The following is a 25,134-nucleotide window of genomic DNA, read 5'->3' on the forward strand; positions in this document are numbered from 1 at the left end:
TTTCATGTTGGTTCTTTGGTCTCAGGGATCAGTGCTGTTTTCTTTCTAGTCTCTGGTTTCAGGGATGGAATATTGAGTCTGCTGGGTGCCCACAGTGGTGTTGCCATACTTGCTCTACTCCCGCTCACAAAACCACCAATGTATTTGTTATGCAGATGGGTGGTAACGTGGCAAGGAAGATGGGCAGGCTCTATCTTCCGCCCTTCGAAATATGTTTTTTCTTTTCTGTTCATGAGGTATGCACTATATATAAGTAATCCTGATGCCTGTTAAGGAGATGTTCATGCTGTGCCTGTTGTAGGTGGGCACCAGTAGGTTTGGCGATCTACTGCTTAGTTGTGCTTTCTTCTTGGTATTCTATGGGGACCCTGAAAAGTGATCTGTCAGAGGCTTGGAAAGAGAGGGACCTATTCAGAGGGGATACCGAAGTGTTGCCTGCTGGCCAAGGGGAAGTCCCACTGGCTTTAAGATACCCATGTCAAACAGATCAGACTTGTGTCTCACTGGGGGATAACACTGATGGCATGTTCTGCCTGGTATGCGTGACAAGGGTTACCTCGGGGTCTAGCATGACGTATTCCCTAATGGGCCACATCCTGCTTGAAGCTGGGGCAATGTACCTTTATGCAAGCTTTGCAGTTTGTTGAAGTATTCCCTTGGGAAGACTGGAATGGAGCACACACATTTTGTGATTCATTCTATTAAAATTGGGGTTGTGTTGCATTTGGCCGAAAAGCACATGGCTTCAGGGAGGGCTATGGGATGGGAGACACCTATCCAGTTTGAGGGACAGGTCAATGTGGGCAACCAACAACTGAGGCAGAGCTGGACTTAGGCGGGGCGAGCCGGGTGACCGCCGGGGCGACACGCCCCCTGGGCACCATTAGCCCCCGCCAAGCCAGCTAGGCGAGTCTTTCAAGGGCTCCCCCAAGCTGGCGTTGTGGGAGAAGGTGCAGCAGGCGGCCCTTTACTGTAAAATGTGCCTGCAGCAGCGGGTGCATTTAAATGCACCGCTCCGCCGCATAAACATAATACACTGTATTCATTCATTCTCCATTAATAGTTTTAAATGTAGATCTAGGGCCCGATTCATGGATAATTGTGCAATTATCCTGGAAATGCAGCGTGCCGAGAAGGAAACTGTGCAAGCCTGTGCGCAGAATAAAAAGTGCACAATCCGCGTATTCATGGAAGTGTCTGCACAAAGTAACCGTGTATGCAAGTCATGGCCGCAATGCCCCTGACAAACCCCCACGCAAAGCAAAAACAGCCAGAATACCTTTGCATGCTCCCCCGGGTGCGAGTAGACGCACCCTTCAAATAGTGCCTGGGGTCCACCGCAAGCAGGCCTGTAGCTCGGGGAATCTGCACGGGGGACCCCTAACTGTCACCAGCACCACAACAACATGCGTACGATTCATTGTAACTCCGGTAAAACTCAGAAAATCTGTATGTGAACCCCCGCAAACCGTTCCTGCACCCGGCTACACTGCGTACACGCACCCCTAATTCAGATCGGAACCAGAGCTGCATACATGCACCCCCAACTTCGGCACCCGATTTTACTCTTGAATCCTATGTGCAAGTGTGTGTATACCTGGCTTCGGGTGGCAGGTAGTATGAGGACCTTGCCTGGCCATTTCCCTGCCAGGAGGTTGTACGCTTGGATCCAGGAATACGTATCGCTCCCTGCAATAGTGGGCATGCGATGGACTACCTGCGGGCCGTTCCTCGTAGTGCCCACTTTTTGCCCTGTTCTGCCTCATTTTCCACCCCCTACCCTGCCCTCTGTGCAAGCCACATCCATGCCATGCGTGGTGTCTTGCGCAAGGCCCTCGGCCTCTCGCAGTGATGTGCAGAGCCTGTGTGTAGTCCCCACAAAGTACGAAAAAGTGCAGCGCATCCGATTCCAAGAATCGACAAATGGGATTTCGCGCAGAGTTTGGCACGCAAAGTTCAGATGTTTCATGGAGATAATTCCATGAATCGTGCCCCTAATGTTTAGTGCCCTAATCACAAACAATGCAGCAGAGTAACAATCAATGAGAGCCCTTAATAATAAAATATACCCGATCATATTGCATTAAAACACTTCTTTTCCATGGAGGGATCAACCAATATTTCCATTCTTGGACATACAAAGAGCAAAACATCAGAAAATGCATTGGTGTCCCTATGTCTTCTGATTAGCACGGTCAAGTAATTTCAATGTAGTCCAGTTTTCTCCACCTACTCCTTGCAGTCTTTGATGGTAGCCAAGTCAAGAATAGATCTATGATGATCAATTCACGATCGATCATCTGCCATGTCCCATGTAGGTGCTGTTAGTATATATCCCACTCTCTCTTGTCAGATAGAGTACTCAGAAAAGTGTCCATTGTTCTTGGTTTTGCATTACCTGCCACCCACCTAGGGACATTGCGCCATGTGCCTGCAGCATGTTTTACAAGATGCCTCTAGATTTGATTCAACCAGGGTATTTTCTGGATCGCAAGTATGCAAATGTGCGAGTGCTTGCATGTAGGGTATGTCAGCAGATGGCACCGTGGAAGCTGATGGAGGAATGAGGTACTTGATACAACTTTGGGAATGACTGATAGCAGCAGTGTATATACACAAGCAGTGTAGTGGCCGGGAGTCAGACAAAGGCAGAGGGAGGAGAGGGAGGTGAGAATGGTGTCCCACATGAATGGTAAAGGACACAAGCCAGACTGGGGACCTTTTTGGTTTTGGGGGTTTTTCTAATTTGGAGTCAGAGGACAACTGTCAACCTTTCCTCCATTGAAGATGCACTGCTCACCTTCTTTATCACACAGCATTGTCAATAGAAGTCAATGATCATGTCAAAATGGGGAGGAAGACCCAAGTGGATAAGCAAAAGGACAGGCCAGGGGAAATCCCATGCCCAAAAAATGGAAGAGTACAGAAATTTGACAAAGTACTGTTTTATTTAACACAACTTATATAAAAACAGGGACAACTATGGCTATCGAGATGATTTTCCACTCTCTCGAATAATTCCAGGCCAGGCAGCTTCCTAAAAACGTGTGTGACATCAAAATTGACTTTTCATTTGAAAACACCTGAAGTGGGAAGGGATTGGTTAGGGGAATCAACTATATACAGATTGCATATGTGTTACTGTAATTATTGACTACCACTTTCTGGCTCTGCCTGAGACCACCTACTAAAAGGCTACAAATAAAAACATGTCATCGCACTGCAGGATAATTGGCTGCTGCAACAAAGATAGACGAGCGTTAAAAGTTGCCAAGGATTGGTCAGTGGTGACTTTCTCAGCCTTGGCACTTTGGAAGGCTACCAGCACGTGAGCACAATAGGGGGTGGCGGGAATGGCGCAAAGGTGCTACTCGTCCCAATAAGGTTACAATTTCTGATTCCCTATGTCACAAGCCAGCACGTTTAGCTTTCAACTTTGCACTACCTTGTATCTTTTGTCCAGAGAACTAGATGGGAACGACGGTTTCTGTCTGTCTGTATCTGTCTCTAATGAATAGACATTATCCTCCAACTGTGGGTCACGTGTGTGGGGACTACATTTTGGATAATTCTGCTCAGCATTTATGAGGATTTTAGCCCTCATAAATGCCAGTGTCATTACCTTCTTTGGCCTCTCAGACTTGTTCGAGCTACTTTCCTTTCAATATTAAGTTTGAGTTGGTGGGAATCTGACCTTCCAGCAGTACTTGCTTCTTTGCTAATCTACGAGAATTGTGTCTCACGGCTGGGAACTGGTACTATCTGAACCTTTGGGTGCTGATGCAACCTTTTATTTCTCTAACTTCCTTGGCAAACTATATGGCCTTATTGTCATAGCTGTTTAAGTTTGGCTTTTCTGCTAACTCAGCGAGCCAGATCCTCTTGCAGCCTCAAAGCTTCTCCACCATCTCCCATTCACCCACATGTGGCTGCGCCGTCCATCTTGTTTTACATGGACACTCATTTTAGTCACTTTCTGCATTAAGCAAGCTTTATATGTATTCTTGTGTGTCACGCATTTCAGCATAGAGAGAGTTTATGTTTTCTAACCTAATGGATGCAAGCATGTTCTTCATGTCTAAATTCAATTTGACCTATTGTTCGTGTATCTTCGTGGTGGATGTGTATGTGCTTTGTGTCTGCAATTCCTGTTTGGTAGGGTCGATAGGGTTGTCTCAGTGAGTACCGTCTTTCACACCTGCAGTACGGTGGTGGGTATGAGTCAGATACCATACGCGATGTGCCTCTGCCAGTCCTGTAGCACTGAGACAGGGGAGGGGCCGACGTGATGAATGACACATTCATCTGCCTTTCTTCAAGCCTGAGGACATTCATGGGCTCACTGACTCCTATTGAGAATGTTGTCCCCTACTGCAAGGAGTAATATCAAAATTGAGATAAGAAAAGCAAAAAACTGGACCAGGAAAATCAAGAAAACTTGACATAAAACTGATGGGATGGATTAAAACAAAAGGAGAATGAGTTCATCCTGTAGCAAAAAAGCATCATGACTCCCCATCAAATCGTTCACTGACAGTAAAACAATGGCTGCAGACACAGTCTGCTCTTTTCAAAGGAGCTAAATCTTGGTGCTTAAAGACTCCAGCTAGACTATATGTTCTGCCGATATACAGAGCAGGTTAACACAGAGCTGAGTTACCTTTCAGACAGGTTTGGCGGACTGCCACCTAGTCTACAAACTTTTGAAACACAATGTGTTTTAAAAAAGGGAGTCTGTCGTGGACATGTATTCAACCCAAGCCTAATCATTGAATACATGTTTATGGCCACATTAATAGTCCGGTACTTTCAGGCTTGTACATCGGAGTTGCTACAGTAACATTTCCTTTTGCTTGTGCATCAATTTAGAAGTCTTCACAAAATAATAGATGAGCTGCTCCAAGAAGACAACGAGGCGATTGTGCGGCTGCTAAATCCAATTCTGTTTCGAGATTATTGGATCAAGGTCTGCAATGGCAGCACCTACCATGCTCGTCAAACTCTGCCATGAAACTGGATGACAGCAAAGCTAGTTATTGGACTTTTCTGAATATCACTCTGTGTTTCTGGGAAGGTGGTGTGTGAAGGATCACATCCAAGATCAGCTAGTCATGAGTGGTACAGAAGAGTGGTAACAGGAAGTGCTCCATTCTGTCCTCCTCCTCATACAGAGATCCCCCTGTAGACTCCGTAAGGTCTGAGCCTCCCTGTTAGGACTTAGAAAGGTATCAATGTCAGACACCAGTTGAAGAAGCAGCCATCTTGGGATCTGGCCTCTTTGAACTCCTTTTCAACAATCCAAAAGGTTGACTGTCTCTTGCATTCAATAAGGAGAAGCGATACCTGAATTGCACCAGAAATACAAACTTTGCATATTGCAAAATCACATGTTACAAGTAGTCAGCAAACATAGCCCAAAGCATGCATGTATTTATCTGATTACCGCTTGTCACAAATAAACTGCCAACCTCCTAACCCAGTCCCCAATGTGTGTGTTTATGGGGGGGGAGGGTTCTTCTGAGAATGACATATCAGCTTGTTTCCTTAGGATAAGGACGCTGTTAATGTCTTTTGTTATAACCATGCCTTCTTCTGACATTGCTGGCTATGCCTTTTGATACTTGACATCAATAATGAAGAGCAGTTGGTCTACATATATGTCTGAATAGAAACAGGAAAACCTTTGAGGATGTCTTGTTCAATGATGATAAAAACACATCACCCTAAATGGGTTGAACAAACAGGGTGGTCATTGGAAGCAAAGGACACCTTTTGAGAAAGCTCACCCTCAGTATTCCATCAAAGTTCATGCCAGGCCAGACATTGCCAAGAAGGGCCCAGGATCCTTAGTTTGAGGGCATAACGGATACGGTCTTCATTAGATAGCACTTCATTATTCAGGGTCTGTTTTGCAGGTGCACAAACACAATTGCAGCACAGTGTGATACAGTGTATACAGTACAGAGTTCAGATTACTGTACACATCAAAATGGTCTCACCCAGTAGTTTAGCCAAGGGTCACCTAATATTCAGTTGAAGGGAAGCAACAATACGAGTCAGTAGGAGGGGAGGTTGATGGCTGCCAGTGAACCAGCCACTGTTCTCAGTATTCAAGGTAGAGAGTGTGGTGGGAGGAGCACAGGGGAGGATTCTCGATGGCTGCCAATGGGCCAGCTGCTGGTCTATGGGATCAAAGGAGAGAGGTCAGTGGGGCAGAGGGGGAATGGTTGAAGGCTGTCAGTTGTCTCAGGGGCAAAAGAGGGAGATGTGGATGGGGTATGGAGGAAGGTTGACAGCTGTTGGCAGACAACCCACTGCTCTTGAGGACTAAGAGGAAGGGTTGGGGCAAGAGAAATGGGATGCCATGAGGGCCACCGTTTCTGTAGGAATTGTTTTACAATGTTCTTACAAAGACGGGTATGGACACACTTGAACCTTGCATTCACAAATGTGAGGATGGTGGTCATTAGAAGAACAGGAAGGCCTGCCTGCTTGTCCATTCGTTCAAAGTTCACTTGCTTGCACCACTTCTCATACTGCTCAAAAGTGGCCAAATGTTGGACTACTATGTGGACCACATTTCCGGGGCAGAGTTACAGTTACACAGATACTAATAATAGCTTTCTCATTCTCTGGTCTCATGGTTTTCAGAGTATAATCAAGCAAGACGGTGCCTCGACTCTTCTTCTTTTAAGCCCGGGGGCTGCCCTGGGGCATACATGACACACGGGGCATGAAATGGGAAAGGGGGCTGGAAGTCAGTGGATCGAAAATGCTGGTGATGAGGCAAGAAGCTGGTGGGACCTGCATGAGTGTGGGTGAGGAGAAGGCAGGGGTACTGGTGTGGGCATGGTTGTGGAAAAGGCAGGGGGTACCTGGGTTGGAATGAGTGAGGAGATGGTGTGGGTACCAGTGTACATGTGGGCAGGGGAGAGGGTGGGTGGTACATGGGAGTGCATGGGAGAGGAGGAGGGGGTGCCTGGGTGGGTGTGGATGAGAAGAAGGAAAGATGTGAGGTGAAAGCAAGCAGGAGAAGTTAGGTGAAACTGCAGACTTAAGGGAGGTACAGGGGAAATGTCAAAACAGGAGTCAATCTGGATAATGGTGAGCATTGTATCAGGTCTGGTAACTCCTTGCTTCAATGTCACCCTCTTCATGCTCCTCGACAATTTAAACATCAAAGGTGGGAGCAGGCAGCCCCTGCTTCTCCACAACTCTGTCCAAAGTGTCTCTCAGTCAGTGTCCCCTATGTGAATGCCTCCTGTGCGTAGACAGTTTAGTGCACATCCACTGCACACTGAGTGCTGAGGGTAGTGAGTGTGTCAAGGGAATATCGTTGGTCAACTCAGCTCTGTTGGTTAATTGGTCAGTTCTTGGCTGGGGATTTCTTAGCCATCCTTCTCACTCTATGGTGCAGTCCAGCTTCTCCTTCTCTGGTGCAAGGCCACCCAACTGTAAAGCTTCTGTAAAGGAAAATAAACATAATAAACAATGTTAATCTGGCTTTAGTTAGCAATGGAAAAAAGATTACATGCAGAAAGAGCGAGCGAGAGAGAAAGACAAAGATCAAGTGATAAATATACCCTTAAAGAGGGAGGGAGCGAGAGTGGGATAGTGAGACAGACAGCGTGATGAAAAATACCACTGAGATAGAGTGCCCAAAGAAGAAACTAGATCTGTGTATGAAATGCCAGTTGCAGCCAGTACAGTATCATGGTTTATGCACAGTCCTTTTTCGAAAGCTAAAATGGTATTCATTGTTCCATAAATGCATACTGGCAGTGACATAGTTTAGAGACTGCACAGCAAAAAACATACCATGTGCAATACTGCTGTCGAGGTCCTTCTTCTGTGGATGGACACGGTCCAACTGTGGGGTTTCTGTAAAGAAAAATAAACATAAAAAAATGTTGTCAATAAACACAGAAAGAAAGGGTGATCAAAGAAGAGAAGGAAATACAGAGAGAGAGAGCACAGGACACTCAGACAGATGACAGAGAGAGACTCAGACAGGGAGAAACATACAGATAGAGACAGACAAACAGAAATTTGACAAACAGACAGAGACAGTGACATAGAGGCAAACATACACACATGCACAAAGAAAAAAGACAAAGAGAGAGTGAGCGATCAAGACAGACACATGTAGAGAGAGAAAGAAACAGACACACAGAGAGCACAAAGAGCGAGTGATACAGATTGACATATGGAGACATCATACTATATAACAAAAGGCCAGATGTATGTTTGTCTGAAGCTGTCCTGCTCGCTTTGCCAGTTATCACCGCTAGAGGGAGCTGTTGCCTTACATATATACAACAATAAGAACTCAAGTTCATCTTCCTGGCAAGCAAAATGTGTATTTCTTGTTATCACCACTAGATGGAGCTATTGCCTTACACTTACAGCTATGAGACTTCAAGTTCATCTTCCTGGCAAGCAAAATGTGTATTTCAACAATGATAACATACAATTAGCTGAAGAAAACGCCCAAGACAGGGATACCACTATAACAGCTAACTTCAAGTTACATACACTAAGAAAATATATACATTTAAAAAAACTTTTAAACAGAAATTAATTTAATTAAGCACTATTTCTCTAACAAAATAAATTACTTTTTTCATGTACTTATATAATATGTAATTATTCATTGTGATATTTCTTGGAATGTATAATTATATCAATAATATTCTTCATGTACGTTTTAAAATTGATTTGACTTCAATTTACTTTATTTTATAATCTCATGTCTACTTCGAATCATGCTGCACGTGAATTGTATTACTCTGACATCCCTCAACATTATGTATTTGAGTCAAAAACCCGCAAGTGGTATCCAAGACCTTGAGGAGCAGATACCACAATTGGCCGTATGTACAATGTTGAACTTTCAATGGATTCTGTGAGATTTTGTTTGAGGTTACTACTCCTCCAGCTAAAAGGTGAAAGCTCCTTCACACTATTTTTTTTCTATTAACATGAATTATGCTCAAATACACCACATAATATGTTTAGATTCTGAAAATGTCTTCCTTTACGCACATTAGCCCCGGTACACAGGCTTCTCCACTAGTAGAGATATAAGAGAGAGAGAGAGAGAGAGAGAACAAGACAGGTAGAGACATACAGAAAGAAAGAGAGCAACACACACACATACAGGAATGGCACTGAGAGAGGAAGACTGAGAGACATATCAAGAGAGTGAGACAGGCACTCCAACCATTGACAAAGTGAGAGAGTGGGACAAAGAGAGACACAAACACATAACAAAATTTGACAATGAGAGATATAGAGAATTAGAGAGACATGCGCACACACAGGGGAGGGTGGAGAGATAGAGGCATAGAGGGTGCTAAAAATGAGAAAGCGAGAGAGAGAGAGTGTGATTGAGAGAGCACATAGAGGATGTTAAATTGGCATTTGATGCTCTAGGCACAGCTACATCTAGTAGAGTATAATTCTTCTTGCATGGTCCTCTTTTAGTAGCTAAAATAGTAGACAATGTTCTAATACAAAGCATACTGACAGCGAGAGAGTTTTGCGACTGGACAGCAAAGAATGTACCAAGTGTAATGCCAAACTGGATAGTGCAGCCAAGGACATCCTTCTGTTGACAGATGCCGCCAAACTCTGCGGCTTCTGTCTAGAAAAATAAACGTAAATGATTTTGTTAATAAATGCAGAATGTATGCACATATTGGAGCAAGTTAAAAAGAAAGTGAGAAAGTTTAATGGCTGGACTTTACAGCACTTACCAAGTTCAACACAAAGGGCCTGATCATGAGTTGGGCAGCATCCTGGCTGTGAAACCGACAAACTATATTAGCGTTAGCGCCCACCGGTCCAGCGGTTTTACCGCCAGATGACAGGTTGGATGCTAACTGTTAATCCCCAAGACCTATTGGGTCCGTTGGATCCAACGGGGAATTTACAGTGCAATTACCACAAAGTTCACCTCAGAGCTGGGAGTAAATAAGCCAGACATGTGATAGGGCCTGTCCTTAAATGCAGCTGTAATACCCTTACTTCTGCAATTTAAGGGCTAACCCCCAAATCGTGATGGGGCCCCAAGTCTCTTGTTCTTTTATGCCACATTCTGGGGAAGATTTGTAGGGGTGTTATTTGGATCAGGACCCATTTCTGCAATGGAGTCTGGAGTGTCTAAGCCAGCTGTTGGCGTTCAAATCTTTGTGAGGGTCTGATTCTTGTAGACTTTCCCCTGCTCCATAGTAGGTGAATATTGATGGCCCAGGAAACATGATATAGCAGAATATTGACTCAGGTGCGATCAAACGGGTGGCGGGGAGTGGAGTGACTCAAGGAATGCCTCTGCAGAAATGTAATACTGCTAATCTGTGTCCCAAACCTTTGATGCAGTAGGTCTATCAATACTTTCCTCTTACTGTAGCTTTATTTTTCATGTCCTATATGTGTGCTAAAAGCACGTTAATAGTACCCTTTCTCATGGTTCACAAACTGTGTCCTTTATCCAAATGACGGGGAAGCATGAGGAATAAATGAAATAAAAAATGAAAATGAACTGATGAGGACAATAACTCTGAATAAAAACAGTATCATTGACCACGTCCCCGTTAATTCAGAGCCCTAAGCTCCTTTAAGTTTCTTTTCCTGCAAACTATGGATAAATTCCCATGATTCCATTGACCTTTTCAGTGCTTCTCATGAACTTTTTTAAGCACGCTCTTTGTGATGAACTAAAAAGTGCTGTTCGGCAGGCATCAATGTCAAGGCCCCTTGCTCCTTGGTGATTACACGGACTGGTAGAAACTGGTAATGACAATAAGATATGCTCATAAACGAGCAGAAGTCATCTTGAAAGTGGGGTGCTTACGCCCCACGGTGGGAATCGCCAGACCTGAAGTCGTCATATGACGTGATAACCAGAAGTGGACACTATGAAGGGACTTTAGACTAATGAAACAATAGATTGTGTTTGGTGGGAGGTGGGAAGGCCTAGTGATGGTTTCGAGAATGTTCTTAGGTTTCACTTCTGTCAGATGACCAGTGACCTATAAAGGTGAGGGGTCTGGAGTCTGGAGGGTGGATAGAACTCAACACCAGCAAGACAACCGCAACGCTGTTCACCACAAAGAAGATAAAGGAGCACCCACACATCAGCCTCAACGGGGAGACAATCAATTGGGAGAGCAGCAGCCGCTACCTCGGAGTGACCCTGGACAACAAACTCAACTGGGAAAGCCACATCGAGAATACTCAACCGAAGGCAACAGGAAAGATGGAAGGGCAGTTCCCACTCCTGAACACCAAGTCCATGCCCCCCCGGGCAAAGATCAATGTCTACAAGGAGATCATCAGTCCAACCCTGACGTATGCCTCCCCAGCATGGATGACCTGGCATGACGGACACCGGAAGAGTCTTCAGATAGTCCAGAACAAGGCCCTGTGGATATCGTCTGGAGCTCCAATCGTCACAAGGATAGCAGACCTTCACAGAGACCTGGACATCGAGATGTTGGACGAACATCTAGCGAAGCTGAGTAAGAACTTCTGTCAAGGACTGGATCAGAACCCGAACCCTCTGATCAGAAGACTCACTGCCACCACTGCAAACCCCTTTGACAGCTACCTGCGGCCCATCACTGCGAAGACCCTGTGAAACCAACCCTACTGTGACAAGACCACACAGACCAAGAAGAACCCTAACCCACGACTACATACTCAACCCGAGAAGATGGAGTAATGAGGCTCAAGCCTCGGTATCCAAAATCACCGCTGATGGATAAAAAACTATCAGTAGGAAGAAGAAGAAGCACTCTGGAGGGCGGTTCAGGTTAGAGCAGTCGTTCCTGATAGATGTAGGATGTTGCCTCCTTAGCTTGTAAGACAACGAATTAAGCTGCCTTTGTCATCATCTGAAATTGATGTGTGAGGTTTGTTTCTCTGACACATTTTATCGACATGTACCTTCCTTGTGCCATCAAAGCTCATAACTCAAACCACATGCTAGGGTATATGTAACTTCCTGGTGATGTTTAATATAGAATCAGTTCTGTTCTGTATTTATGCTGTTGAATACTTACCTTTTTCATATAAATAATTATTTGTGTACTGTATCTATAGTCTTCATTCTGATTCCAGCATGGAGGATGGGGTTCAGGAGACTTTGGGGGGGGGGGGATGCCCTAATGCTAAATATCAAGCTTTGAGGGTCCTGAACTTGTCTGCGCCTTAGTCCCCAAAAACCCTTACGATAGCCCAGAATAGAAGTTGTGGGAGAAGACAGTGGCTGCCTGTTGCCTGTCTGTTGTTGTCTCTGGCGTATGGGGATATGTTGCACTGTGGCCATCTTGTCTGTAAAGGACAGGCATGTCAAATGTATCTCTGATGATACAGCCGGCATGGTCCAGGGTATTTTGCACCATAAGCTTTGGAGAAACTCTGTTATGTACACAAGAATGCAATATTTTGTTAACATTCTACAATTGACCTGCAGGGAGCAACGGCAAGAGTTGTCTTTTAGCGACCTTTGATGTTGACACACACTGGTAGGACGTAAGACATTAGATTTAATATGTTGTATACATTCGAGAGACTGGATATGCTATTATGACCCTTTCCAGAATAAGCACTGACATTTTTTAAGCTTAATTTCATATTTTGCAGCTACTGTATAGTGCACAGCATGGGAATCCTATAATGAAATCCCTGGGCCAAAGACCTGTAATTTAAGCACTGCCACTGATGTACATAAGGAAACATCATAGTCTTAACAGTAAGTGTAACAATGTGTGAAAAATGCTGCATCACAGAAAAAGTGTCAGGAAAGCTCTACTGTTAAGCTATGTTTTCCTGGTTCAGGCAGGGCTTTAAATGGGCGAGGTTAGCTGGGGCGGAGCCATGGCAATCTCCAAAAGTACCGCAGAGTCAGCACCGAACCCTGCAGGCAGCACTTTCACCACAATGGTAATGAAAGAGCTGCCTGCAGGGGTCAGCGCTGCAGCTTAAGAAACAAAGGAAGAGGCAGGTGCAGCAAAGCGAGTGCTAGCAATGTGTCCACTTCTTCCACTGACCCCTTACAAAGGCAGAGCAAGGTGTCAGTGCCTTTTGTAAATGGTTAGTGGGATAGGTGGGTGCAATGCGAACATTCATTTTGCTGCACCCACCTCTCCATTTCTTTCTTAATCTGCGCTGGCGACCACTGCAGGCAGCCTTTTCATAATAGGTGAAAGGGTGGTCTGCAGGTTTGCGACTCTGATTAATAAACAAAAGTAGAGGCATTTGCTGCATAATGAATGCTAGCAATGTGCCTGCCTCTCTTTTTGATCTCTTAAAAAAAACCTGACGCCTCTTGATTCCCTAAGGTAAAGTACGTATGCCCCTCCATAGAAGCCCCCAGTGATTTCTCTTCCCTCTTAAAGCACTGGCTTCAGGCATACCATGCCAGTTTGTGATTACTGTAGCTTGATAACCCCAAAAGATGGCACGTTCTGCTATGCAGCAATCATACATTTGCCAATTGGCCCGAACATGGTCATCTTGTCTTTTGAACTAACAACCACTGTATGCTGAAGAGAAGTGCTTGCATAAATCCCTGGCTGCGCCATTATCAACTTTTAATGTTGCATTGTTCATAACTGGAAATCAAGTAGGAGCTCAGAAAAGAACACTGTAGTCTCTAAATGAGAACCATGCATACTAACAGTGTTTCTGACCATAACCGTCTGCCGCTGTGGCTGGCCCCACTTCCAACCTCTAACTACCCACCAGCCATTACAGGTGCTGGCTGAAATATACTTTAGGTATCTGATTGTCAAATATTGGGATCCATTGCCAATTATTGGCAACCACTACAACTGAGATCTCTTTGGGGTGGGGTGGAGCAATGGCGACATAGTGACAGTGCTTATCTGATGTACATAGTAACATCTGGCAACAGATGGGGGGTTAAATACATTGCGCTGGATCCATTATCAGCAACAAACTAAGGGTCTGTTAAAGGATCATTACTAAAGTTGATGCCAGAGGGTGGGTAAAGTCTAGTGTGAATACATCGCTGTTCTGTATGAGCAGTCAGAGGTGAAAGAATTAAACTGGAGGGTGCATGTACAGTGGGTGGTTGGCCGAGATAATTATATACAAAGATGGGTGCTGCCTCCTCAACTGTACTGTAATTAAGTAATAGGACACAAGAACATTGATGAATGTGTTACCGGAGGGCGAACATGGGGGATGCACCACCACATGGAGCACTGGAAAAATGGTGCCTCCCAATCTACAGTCAGGCACAAATCTGCTCAATGTACTGTCAGTTCAATGTACCAAAGGGGAACAAACCACAACGCCCACAAAGCATTGCCCCCAATGCCTCTTTTTTTCTCAGCACGAGCCATATGTTTGGGCTACCACTTCCATCAACGCAACAAAGGACATTTTATTTAAAGGGTTGATGAGAGTTGAATTTGAATCATCAAACAACCTGCAAGTAGTATAGCAATTTCAAACCTTGCCTTTCTGGCTTCGGGATGAATACAGTGCGTACAGTTTTGCTAATGTGTGAAGTATACTAATGGTAGGAATAGAACTGCATCTGCAAAATTCTGTAGCTCATAAAAATATGAAATAATAAACAAGTATCAATATGTACCAAAACAATCAACGGATAAATGACAACCATAACTAAACAGCAAGTAAAAGTAGGGAATACAATAAAGCAAACAAATAATAAATTAATAACGCAGCTGTAGAATGTACTTATTTCCGAATGCACCTCACAACGGGGAGGTGCATCAAATTCTAGCCCCCGTTTGATTCAGGGCTCCTCCAGTTGACGAGGTAATTGCCTAGTTGATGGGGTTCCCACCAGGTTTGCACCATTGGCCCTGACCTATCATGGGTGCACCAGGTAGGCTTTCAGCCCCGCAGCCAGCACTGCTACATGTATGTGCTTGAAGGAGCCCTTCATCACGCTGTCCATCCACTTGAGGCGTGCCTGTGGCGTGTCTGGGTGCTACCAGCCCCAATGAACGGAGGCTTGGTGGTAAGATGATGAACAGCATTCCAAAAACCTGTGAATGACACGTATGGACAGACATCGGGGCCAAGATAGTGCGTGCATGGGTGATGTGGCTGACTTTCTGCCATGCACAAGCGTCGCTCTTAGGTACTGTAAGACTGAATGTCAATCACACGTATTAGCAAATGCACTGAGGGACAATATGTATTTCTAGGTTTGAATTGATAGGAATTAGATGTGCACTCTAACAAGCCTGTCATATCAGGCCTCACTTATGTAGGATGACATGTAAAGAGAGATGTGCTTTTTAATGCTAAGCCTGCCATGATCCTTTCAGAAATGCACAAGCCTGGGTGTTTATGCAGGCCAACGATGGAGGAGGTACTGTAGAGCAAACAGGTTGGGTCATCTGCACATGGCAGAAAGAACTCCTATTGGGGGTGATAAGGTGGGGTGGCCTTTATGATCACACAGTGCCCAGGGTATCCATGACCCTAAATGCCCTTGGAGGTGGTTGAATAGAGAGATTGAGTTTGGTCAGTTGCAGACCCCAGTGACCTAGCTGTACAAACCCCTACAGGGAGGAGTTGGTGGAGAGGCGATTAATCAGCTTAGTTATGGCCCCAGCCAGGCCGGGGTGTTTGTGCCCCTGACACTCTGCCTTATCGGATGCCACTGCTGTTGCCTTTGTGGGCATTCCTGCAAAAATCTGCGCTCAATCAGCATCTGACTCCAACCCACTTTCAGGTCACCAGCCACCCTTGAACCTTTGTGTCATCTTCAGACCTTCCTCAGCTCTTCCGAGTGCTCTCTACCTTGCCCCGGCCTGCTCATCCTTTTATAACATTTCAACTGGTTGCATGTGGCGTGAAGCACCCGCACCCGCTCCCCACTCATAGAGACCAGTGTTGAATCCCTGCCTCCAGGATCAAGGGAAGGGTGACTGCTTCCTCTCCCAATTTAACTACATTTCCCTGCAGAAATGCCAGCCAGCATTCATAACCCAATGGGGCTCATTATGATTGCCACGGTATCCTGCCGGTAATTCCGGCAGGACACCGGGGAACTACCGTACCGTCTCCACTGCCTGATATCCCGGTGCAACTGGGATATTACGGGCAGCATAGACGCTGCGGTAACTCCCAGTTTCATGGAGTCACATAGGACTCATGGGATGGGGTTGCTCAAATCACCAGCACCGGCAGTAACAGTGCCGGTTATTCAGGCAATTATCTGCCAGTAGGGGCCTGATCTACCAGCAGGTCAGTCCTGTCTGTGGATCAGACCTCCTACGGGCAGCCTTGGAGTTGGCCGGTTTGGAAAGGTGCGTTATACGTTGTTACCGGCACCTTATTTCCAGACCGGACAACTCGTAATGAGGGCCAATGACTTTGATGTAAGCCTTTGGTGTTCACATTATGCTGGCCGGTCCATGGAGCATAGCATAAATACACCAAGCAATCACCCCAAATTCATAATGGCAGTGCTAGAAGTAAATGCGTATTACCAGGGTTTTGCAAATGGTGCAGACCCTCAGCCATCCGCGTCATAACCACAAACCAGAAGTACAGATCATCATGGAAGAGTGCTATTTACACAGTTCTGACTTTTAGTCAAGTTTGGAGGACATAAAGAAAGAGCCTGGAGCTGTGCAGAGCAGACAAGGTTGTAAATCAGTGTGTTATCCAGCTATGAATAGTTAGACCAGAGCCCAGGGCGCTGGGCTCTGTCATGTGTTCCTCGTGGAGGTTCCAGTCAATAAAAGAAAAAAAGGCTTAAGTAGGAAGTGGCTCATAAACAGGTTAGGGAAGCTGGAGATATTGGGGTGAGCTGGGCTGTAACGGCAACAGCCATGCCTTTGTTCTCAGGGCCAGGCCCATCATGTGAGCAGAGCGTGAGTGCGTCATTAGGAAGCCCAGACCGCACTCTGGGGTCTCACCGCCCAAACCAAGCACCCCGGGGACAAGCAAAGAGGGATAGAACAGCTAGAAGCCTTGACCCCGCAAATCTGCTCGCCAGCTTTGCGGAACACATGTCAAACTGTGACAGCTTCGGGAAAACACGATTAATAGTAATGAAACTCTGAATTTCAGACTTGGCCAAACTCAATATTGAGAAATAAATAAACATGTGTTAAAACATCGATCACACGGGGGAGTCTTCCTGGGTTTTCTTGTGACTGTGATTATCGTTCTTAATGCAGTGACCTATTTACTTTGAGTTGCTCTGGTTCGCACGTCCTCTGGAATAATAATGTGCGCTGCATTTTATTTGGCTCTCCGTCCCCATGGCTGTGAGCTGACCTGCTCTGCTTTTAAACGCGCCGAGGAGCACACATCGCTGTCCCAGTCCTTCCCCTCAGGGCTTGGAACGCATAATAAGTGCATGGCGCACCTCTGTCAGAACCGCATTAATGCATCTTTCGCATCCATGTGTCCATTCATTTGAAATTCAGATTCAGGGCAAATCGACATGAGAGGACACTGGCCACCTGCTCAGTCTTTGCACAGTATTATTTAGCCTCCAACCTAGTATTATTTTCAGTTCCTAGCCTCCAAACTTGTATTATTTTCAAATCCTAGCCTCCAAACTTGTCATTATTTTCACTTCCTAGCCTCCAAACTTGACATTATTTTCACTTCCTAGCCTCCAAACTTGACATTATTTTCACTTCCTAGCCTCCAAACGTGTCATTATTTTCAGTTCTTAGCCTCCAAACTTGTATTATTTTCAAATCCTATCCTCCAAACTTGTCATTATTTTCACTGCCTAGCCTCCATTGGCATTAATTTCAATTCCTAGCCTTCAAACTTGCATTATTTTCAAATCCTTGCCTCCAAACTTGTCATTATTTTCACTGCCTAGCCTCCATTGGCATTAATATCAGTTCCTAACCTCCAAACTTGCATTATTTTCACTTCCTAGCCTCCAAACTTGTCATTATGTTCACTTCCTAGCCTCCAAACTTGACATTATTTTCACTTCCTAGCCTCCAAACTTGTCATTATTTTCACTGCCTAGCCTCCATTGGCATTAATTTCAGTTCCTAACCTCCAAACTTGACATTATTTTCACTTCCTAGCCTCCAAACTTGTCATTATTTTCACTGCCTAGCCTCCATTGGCATTAATTTCAATTCCTAGCCTTCAAACTTGCATTATTTTCAAATCCTTGCCTCCAAACTTGTCATTATTTTCAGTTCATAGCCTCCAAACGGTTTCAGGTAATAAAATCGCAGCAAAAATGTTGCCGGTAAAAACAATTGTGTCAAAAATGCTGTGGTTTGACCCGGTAAAGGTGTACCCCATTATACCATTTAAGGGGAGCAAGGGTTGCGGGGCTGTCCCCCGCTCCCCTTAAATGGTATAATGGGTCCGGGGGATGTGGGGGTGTCCCCCGCATCCTTTACCTGATTGTGGCGGCAAAACCACAGGATTTTTGCAGCAATATTTAGTATTTACAGTCATTTTTGCCGCGATTTTAAGAAATGGAAGCCTCCAAACTTGTCATTGTTTTCAGTTCCTAGCCTCCATTGGCATTAATTTCAGTTCACAGCCTGCAACCTTGCATTATTTTCAGTTCTTAGCCTCCAACCTTACTTTATTTTCAGTTCCTAGCCTCCAACCTTACTTTATTTTCAGTTCCTAGCTTCCAACCTTGCTTTATTTTCAGTTCCTAGCCTCCACTGGCATTCTTTTCAGTTCTTTGCAGCAGGTAAGATCAGTGGTGCATTGGCCATAAGGGAAAGTCCACAATGCCCCGACTGGTAGGTACTGAAAGGCAAACAGGGCTCTGGATCTACTTGCCAATAAGGCACCAATAAGGCTAGGTGCCGATACATTTGCATGACCGGCAATGTGAAGGACTCTGTCCAAGCCCCATAGGTTATTCCGAGGCACCGGCCTGCTGGGACATTTCGGTACTTCCCTTTAAAGGAGAAATTGAGAAATGTTCTTAGCTTGAAATGGGGTCGTTGGGGATTGGAGGAAAAGGGGACTTTTATTGTGGTTGATTGAAAAAGATATCCTCTTCCTCATAAAGAGCGATCGCCCCCTGAACCCCTTCTGTTTAGTTGCCTGTTTCCTGACAGGCCCTGCATTTTGATGCCATGGTTAATTGTTTTAAATCACGTTGCTTTATAGAGTTCATTCTGTGTGTTGATTTACTAGTAGTGGGAGAGCCTGGGTGCTGCCCATGTGTCCAGGTAATCCGAGGGACTGTTTTCAGTAGGTGTCATAGAGGGCAGTCGCGTCACTGCTGCAAGCAGAGGCTTCCTGGATGCCAATAATTTCCACCGCGGCAGTGCCGCCATAGGCTGAGTAGTGTGGGCCTCCCCCTGCTCTTGGTTCCTACCTCCTAGTATGGAATGAGTACAGACAGTTTTGTTGTGGTACAAATTATTGGCCGTAGGCATTTATTTTTCTACAGCAATTACATCATCCAAAATGATATACCCACAGGTGTGCTTTTGGGCACACCGTGTCCAGGATTGCAGATGCCATCCTTCGTCTTGGCAAGTCTATGTTTCCCTCGGGCATCGGCTCCTGGACACGTGCCGCCTACGACTTTCCTCTACCGTGTACCGAAGTGAGTACTTGGCGTTTCAGCTCCTCCTTGTTTCGTCTCTTTCTTCCCACATTGTAGGGTGGGTTGGGTGGGCAAACGATTTCCTTCCCCTTTTCCAGGCCTCAGAAACCTACTCGAGTGAGGTGGGCTTCCTGCATGGCTGTGCCTTTCCCCTCATAGTGGGCCCTTCTTATACTCCCCCTATCTTTGTTATTCTAATGGGGGGGACCGGCCCTCCCTTGGACCCGCACTGGTTGCCATCTCCCTCTTCCTGTTTCGGTGACTGCTGCTATGGCAACTCAGGGCAGGGAGCACCAACTGGCTGCCCCTCCCCTTGTGTTTTTGCACCGTTTTCCACCCCCACCCTTCGCCTAACCCCCCAGGCCCCTTTATCATGCCGTACTTTGTACGACCCGGGGCCTGGGGCATAGGCTGAGTAGTGTGGGCCTCCCCCTGCTCTTGGTTCCTACCTCCTAGTATGGAATGAGTACAGACAGTTTTGTTGTGGAACAAATTATTGGCCGTAGGCATTTATTTTTCTACAGAAATTACACAAACCAAAATTATATACCCACATGTGTGCTTTTGGGCACACCGTGTCCAGGATTTCAGATGCCATCCTTTGTCTTGGCAAGTCTATGTTTCCCTCGGGCATCGGCTCCTGGACACGTGCCGCCACATCTAAGTGGGCGTTGCCCCGGCCACTCAGGTTCCCCCCAAAAGTACCCCTATTCACAACCCTGCTCCTCTAATGCCCTCCAGCTGCTGCCTGTAAATCCCCTATCCCCTTATTATAAAGGTAAATGCTGGCGCATCACGAGTAGAGGCCTCCTGCCATCTGCCTTTTTGCCTTCCCACCTTGTCCCTCCTGTATTTTTGCCCTCGTAAATGCCCCCCCCCCTTCAATAATTCCCCCGCTTCCCCCAGCACATTCTGCAAGCGTGCTCTTTCCTGTTCTTTCCGGTCGGCCTCAGGGCTAACCTTACCTTTTCCTCCAGTGCTATTCTTGGAACCCATGCCTTACCTGGTGTGGGCGTTTTTACCTCTCTGGCGTCTGGCCATACTGCCACCTCCTTTTTGTACAGTTCAACCTCCAAAGCACTTAATACCACCCATAACGGAACTGGTTCCAGGCGTTTAATCTTCTTTGACCATGCTATCTCCTGCCATGCACATGGCCATTACTCTGTGCACCAATCCGCGCCTAACATTGCCCCCAAAGCCAACTGCTCCTGCTGTATCCCGTGCTCTTTCTGCCCTTTCCAGTCAGCCTTATGGCTAACCTTTCGTTTTCCTCCGGTGCCGTTAGTGGAACCCATGCTTTTCCTGGTGTGGGCGCTTTTTCCTCTGTGGCGTCTGGCCATACTGCCACCTCCTTGTTGTGAAGTTCAACCTCCCAAGCACATAATGCCACCCATCACGGAAATGGTTCCCGCCGTTTAAATTATTATTTTTTTTTTCTCCTTGACCATGCTATCTCCTGCCATGCACGTGGTCATTTCTGCCCTTTCCAGTCGGCCTCATGGCTAACCTTTCCTTTCCTCCAGTGCTTCTCTGTGGAACCCATGCCTTCCCTGGTGTGGGCGTCCTTTGTCGTACAGTTGCCTAACATTGCCCCAAAGCCATCCTTCCCTCCTGGTTGATAGGCGAGCGCCAGAAAACCGCTCCATTGAAAACTTCAAGAATTCCCCCTTGTCGGCCCTTCTGACTTTGCGATTGCTCCGTGATCCCTGCCCTGCAAAAGTACTTGTGAAGCCTCTTGGTCTTGAATCTTTTCAGTCTCCCCCGGTGAGCCCCCCCTTCTTCCCCACAGCCCCTAGTTACGCTCCTCACTGCTTCTATTGCCGGCTGTTGCTGTCCTAGTGCACTTGGCGCTGCTCTGGTCCCCGCTACCTTTCTTGCACTTGTGGTTGAATTTGCAATTCTTTCCCCAGCTGCATGGTACCCTGCTTTCGAATTTCCAGCACTGGGCGGGGGGGGGGCTGTGTTTTCCTGATATCTCACTTGCCACCCCCTTGAGCCGTTGGTGGCATGCTACTCTGCCACCCTCTCTGTGTCTCATATTGACTGCCCCACAAATTCCGTTCCCCTGTCGTCCTGTAGTTGCTGTCGTATCCCCTGTTGTTGTACCTGTCTTTGCTTCTATCATTATTCTCCCAGTATGGTTTTCCCTGTTGCCCTCCTGAACTGTGGTCCCATTTTTCCTTTAATACATTAAAAAATGTACAGATTATAATTCTCCTCGTCCCACCCTATGTCTGGGTAACAGTCACTTTCCTTCCTAAACTCATGGTCGTACTCCTTCCATGCATCCCCCCAAATGTTTTGTACTCCTTCAAAACCTTCTTAGTATACTTTTCTCATCCTCTTTCATGTCCTCTACTGACACGTTCAGCCCCCTCTTTTGGCACTCTAGGAGGGAAAAATGTCAATAAACTCTTTTCTCCAAATTTTCTCTAGCGCTTTCATGGTCCTTCACTGCGCATCCTTCCCATCGTTGGCCTGCCATATTTCGTCATCGCTGGCCTTCTCTTCTTGGCTCCTGTGGCTGGCGTCCCTAACCTGGGTGTGTACACCCCCTAGGGCGTGCTGCCTGCCTCAATAACCGGCGTTGGTGTAGCTCTTGTGGGTGCCAGAGGTGGATTGGGTGGCGTCCCCTGGGGACTGGGTCCCGGCGGGGCCCACTGTGGTGCCATTGGTGCCCCTTGAGGGTTGGGTCCCAGATCCCCCGGGTAACCTAATGGAAATGGACCTGCCCCTGCACCCTTGCCTGCCCCCTCTACACCGGAGCCCTTCTTCCTCTCCTTACTTACTACCCCCTTCCATTTTACCCATGCTTTCAGGTGGTCCATCTCCTCATCCTCACTGCTCTCTGTTTCGGTGGTGGAATCCCCCCGTTCCCCCCTGTACTTTCTTTGCTTTCTCCCCCTCCTGGCGACTTATCCGTACCGGTGATGCATTAGCGTAACATATTTACAATTTGTCTTCCAATTTTTTTAACCATTTTTTCCAGTATTTTTTTTTCCCCTTTCCTTTCGTCTCTTCTTCCTTGGGACCTCCATCTCCTCTTGTGTTCTCCCGGGCACGTCTCTCCCCCTCTTCTGTCCTAGTGCTATTGCCCCCTCTCCTGTTGTCTCTGATTCGCTGCCGCTGGACTTTTTTCCCCTTTCCTTTCGTCTCTTCTTCCTTGGGACCTACGTCTCCTCTTGTGTTCTCCCAGGCACTTCTCTCCCCCTCTTCTGTCCTAGTGGTATTGCCCCCTCTCCTGTTGTTTCTGATTCGCTACCGCTGGACTCCTCAATCAGCAAAGGCGACATTTCCTTTGCCCTCTCCTCTTTCTGCAGGATGTCCAGTACCCATTGGGCCCCAAACTCTTTTTCTGCCTTCTTGGCCCAAATGCTGAATTCCTTTGGCCTCTTTGCTCTTTCCTCAGCCATTTTCGCCTTTCCATAGTTTATTTCCTGTCAGTTCTCTTCCTCCTTGTTTTTCTTGTGCTTTGTGCTATAGCCATGTGTTTCTGCCCCTTTAAATTTTGTTGTCCTAAGTTTTCTGGCTGCGCGCCCCCTTATTGCCCCAAAACCGTGTTGAGAGAGCTAACTACCATTACAAAAGTGACCGCTCCACGCCTAACACCGTGTTTTCTCCCAAAAGGCAACCTCCTTGTCATTTCCTGCCGCGACAAGCGTACGTCATCTTGTACAACTTAAAGCCAAGCCCATTACTTATAATGCCTGCTTCTAAACTCATGTTGAACCGAACATTTACCCTCTGTATGGCTCTCTCACTAAACACCCCTGTAGCAGGGCCACACAATCCAGCTTAATGGTGAACACTCCTCTTCCCCCATAGCTGAAGAGAACAATTTCCACTCAGCATATTTCAAACTCAAAGCCAAGCCCCTTCTCAGCACTACCTGTTTATAAACAAATGTTTTCACCTGGTTCGTCTGTAGTTAACAAGACGTACAGTTGGGAATCGCCTGAGACCAGCCATTTATTTATCATTCATGCAGCATACTTGCCCACCCCTATGACCAACACGCTGCTTAAAGTATCTAGAAATCACTGCTGCAAAGTGCCAGCCATGGGCCAATATAATATTTTAGCATTTATATAGTGCTACGAACCCTCAGACTTCAGAGTGCTGCTTATTTCCCGCAGTGTGTGGTGGCCATTTATCGACTTCGACGGATTCATGGTTGAGTTTGGCCCTGCCAGGATCCGAACCTGCGCCAGCAAGCTCTGCACAGATGACAACGTGAGCGCTCTACTCGCTGTGCTACTGGACCAGCTGTTGGCCCTTTCATTTCAAAGTGAATCTAGCATCGTACCCACAGAAGCAACTACCTTACTTGTTACGCTTTGCCCTTTCAGTCCCTACATATGGTGAACCATTGTGTGCATACATTGAATCGTATTGGGGTTGTCTCTACCACAGCACCTCTGCGTAAATAGCTGCAGCTATACGTTTGCGTCTTAAATGCTGCTGATCATAAACACCATGCGATGCCCATAATGACTATAACCTCTGTACTTTCTTATAATTTCCTGCTGTGACAACCGTGCATCATTTCGCAGGGTCATCTGCATTGAACCTGCCCTTATCAACTCAGCACATGAGCAACACAGCCGACTTGTGGGACGGCGCCCGCTTCCTTCAAATCCATACCATCTCGTGTCCTCATACCAGAAAGCATAGCGTCTGAATCGTATGCTGCATCTCGTGCAGGTCCCACAACTTGCGCGCCAAAATGGCGTTTAACAGAACCGCGTCGCACTGTGGTCAGACAACCCCCTGACTAACGACCCACGGAACACACCTTATAACCGGCCTGTACCTTTAAACTTTATATTTATAGCCTGTATAGCACATCTATATACCCATGTTTACCTACAGCCACAACCCCCCCAGCATGGCTCAATAAATCATTTAACCAAAAGTAAACGCAGCATCCATCCCAATTGTAAATTATCAGAATTTCCTACTTAAACAATGTAAAGCAGGTCTCTACCTGTGCGGCCATAACACCTGACATCGTTCCTCATCGCAGCATTAGCACGGGCACCTCAACGACGATGCTGTAGGAGTATGCCCGGAAAGCAAAAGGAATTGAAATACCCCCAGCCGTGCACTAGTGCTCGCGGCAATAGCGATCCACTATCTAACACTCCGCCTGGTGATACCTCTGCATGTGGGGCCCCTACAAGAAACACCGAGCGGCACTGTGACCGCACCGGTCCATACCTATAAACAACGTCATCCCTCGAATGCGAGCCTGAGAACATACCATCATTATTTACACAGCCGGTTCCCCGCATGCCGCCCGGAACGCATGGCGCCGCTGACACAAATGTAGCTGCAAAACATGTCCGATACTTTGGTTATGAACTATTAAAGACCCCGACATGCACAAAGCCACCACAACCCGGCTACCATGTACACCAAATGAAACCTCCCGATCACAGGCCGGCCTCGTTAAAGGGCAAGCAGATTTGAAACCATTACTGCCCCAGAGTACTGCTAGCCACTACTTACCTTAAACAGCCACATTGGGGCCTTGATCCTCGCCA

Source organism: Ambystoma mexicanum, chromosome 5q, assembly GCF_040938575.1.
Source record: "Ambystoma mexicanum isolate Mex_15411 chromosome 5q, UKY_AmexF1_1, whole genome shotgun sequence".
NCBI lineage: Eukaryota > Metazoa > Chordata > Amphibia > Caudata > Ambystomatidae > Ambystoma > Ambystoma mexicanum.